Genomic DNA, 2,686 nt, shown 5'->3' on the forward strand with positions numbered 1-2,686 from the left:
CAAATACTTTGATTTCACATTATTGTTTACGATATTTAAACAAGTGTTCCTAGCAAACTTCATTTGTGATCTTTTTGTGTGCAAATGTTTTGAATGATCAGTTTATCAATTGATTGCTGTGACCTGAAAGGGAAAATTGGAAAGTTTTAATTTTGTATTTGAGAAAATTTTTAATTTTTCGCAAATTTCAAATAGTTCAAAATATGGAACTTTACAGATCAAGTTTTTGGCGCCGTTGCTGGGGACTGTTAATTCACAATTTTATTTTTAGTTATTTCTTTAGCATTGTTTTTTTTCTTGAGCTAAAACTCCATATTTTATTCCAGATATCTGTTCCAGTGCATGCCAAAGTCAGTTGACGTGGAGCTTGAGCAGTTTGACCCTGAAATTGAAAACTTTCCGCAGAAGAAGACAGCAGAGACTGAAGGAAATGATGGAGAGGCACGAGCATGAGCATAGGAGGAACACCATGAAGATAGACATGTTGAGATACCACGCCGCATTCCGATGCTAGAGTATGCCCAGCCTTCTTTGGACGGTGCACGTCCCAGCATTGTGAGGCCTATTGTGCGGTCAAACTACTTCGAAATCAAGCCAGCTATAATTCAGATGATTCAAAATACAGTCCAGTTTGGAGGATCTGCAGTAGATAACCCAAACACGCACATCGCGGATTTTCTTGAAATTTGATACGTTTAAATTTAATGGAGTTTCTGATGATGCTGTTAGGTTGTTTTATTTTCTTTCTCCTTACATGACAAAGCTAAAGCATGGTTAAATTGTCTGCCTGTAGGTTCGATCACCACATGGGAGGACATGACGAAGGCATTTCTCATTAACTAATTTCCTCCATCTAAGACCATGAAGTTGCGGGCAGATATCACCACATTTGCTCAATTCGAGCAAGAGTCTTTATCATGAGGCATGGGATCGTTTCAAAGATCTATTATGAAGATGCCCTCATCACGAACTGCCACTTGGGTTAGTCGTTCAAACCTTTTATTATGGCTTACTCACTCCTAATCGTACTATGATAGATGCTGCTGCTTGTGGGAACCTATTGAGAAAAACTACTGAGGAAGGATAAGAGTTATTGGAGGAGATGGCTGCAGCAGCTATCATCCTCAATCTGAAAGAAACATCCAGCGGAGAAGTGCAGGAGTTCACCAGGTAACTGACCTTTCTGCTATTACTGCGCAACTTGATGTCTTGAACAGGAAATTGGACAGTTTGAATATGGGTGCACGGCTATGTGTCTTCAAGAGATATTCTATGATAAGTGTGGAGGTGAACACTTTGTAAAGGACTGTCAAGAAGGCAATCTATTCTATGTGCAAGAAGAGGCATCAGTGAATCAAATGGGAGTCCAAAACCGTCCAAGGAATTATCCGTATTCGATCACATATAATCCTGGATGGAGGCAACATCCCAACTTCTCATGGGGTGGTCAAAACAGTCAGAATCGACCACAAGGAGGACAACCGTATGGGAAATTAAAATTGTAAAATTTATTATATAATAAATTAATAGATTTTTCTATATATTTCATACAATAATATGCAAAATCAATAAATCAAATATCAAAACTATTGTTTTTTTATCTAAAAGATTACTCATGTACTTACCAACGAACATGTTCACGAGCTAACGAGCCGAATACTGTAAAGCTTGAGTTTGGTTTGTTTATCTTAACGAGCCTCATTAAACGAGCTTTTATCGAATCGAGCTTCGAATAGCTCACAAACAGTTTGGTTCATTTACATCCTTGTCAAGTTCCCACTGCACAATCAAAATTGTTATACCTCCCCCTTTCCCTATAGCATTGAAAAAATCAAAACTTGATGCGCAATTCGGTAAGTTCTTGAGATATTTAAAAATTGAATATCAATATTCTTTTTGCCGATGCTTTGATGCAAATGCCTAGTTATGCTAATTTTTAAGGGAAATCTTAGCAAACAAGAGAAAATTGGAGGATCACATGACGGTAAATCTAACTGAAAATTGCTCTGCTTTGGTGCAAAACAAAATCCCACCGAAACTTAAAGACCCAGGGAGTTTTTATATTCCTTGCACCATGGTGATGTTTTTTTCATAAGTTTTGTGTGATCTTGGTGCGAGTATCAATCTTATGCCTCTATATGTATTCAGAAAACTCGGATTAGGAGAGCCTAAGCCAACCAGGATGTCCTTGCAACTGGCAGACAGATCTGTCAAATACCCGCGATGAGTCATAGAGGACGTCCTGGTAAAGGTGGACAAATTTATATTTCCTGCAGATTTCGTGGTGCTCAACATGCAGGAGGACATGGTGATGCCGTTGATTTTGGGGAGACCATTTCTTGCGATTAGCAAGGCCCTGTTTGATGTTCAAGAAGGGAAATTGAGATTGAGAGTGGGCGAGGAAGAAATTACTTTTGAGGTCTTTAATGCTCTTAAGCATACACTGAACACGGATGACTGTTTTAGAATTGATGTTGTGGATTCACTTGTGTGTAATTTTGTTCAGGATTCTATGAAGGACCCATTGGAGGCCACCCTCACAACTGAATTGAAGGAGCATGATTTGGACGAAGAAAAAATTGAAATAGTGGCATACTTTAATGCCAACCATCCATGGAAAAAGCCAATGAGGATGAGACTGGAGGATTTGGGAGAGCGAAGAGATTTGACCCCTCCAAAGTTAAGC

General features: G+C 38.8%; 1 non-coding gene across 1 annotated transcript; it reads right to left on the bottom strand.

Annotated features, from left to right (window-relative positions):
* Positions 1-865: 865 nt before the first annotated feature.
* Positions 866-972, bottom strand: LOC142534263 (small nucleolar RNA R71). Its single transcript, XR_012816943.1, has one exon. It is a non-coding gene; the product is annotated as a small nucleolar RNA R71 (small nucleolar RNA).
* Positions 973-2,686: the final 1,714 nt, after the last annotated feature.

Source organism: Primulina tabacum, unplaced genomic scaffold (genome assembly GCF_025594145.1).
Source record: "Primulina tabacum isolate GXHZ01 unplaced genomic scaffold, ASM2559414v2 Contig443, whole genome shotgun sequence".
In the NCBI taxonomy this organism is placed as follows: domain Eukaryota; kingdom Viridiplantae; phylum Streptophyta; class Magnoliopsida; order Lamiales; family Gesneriaceae; genus Primulina; species Primulina tabacum.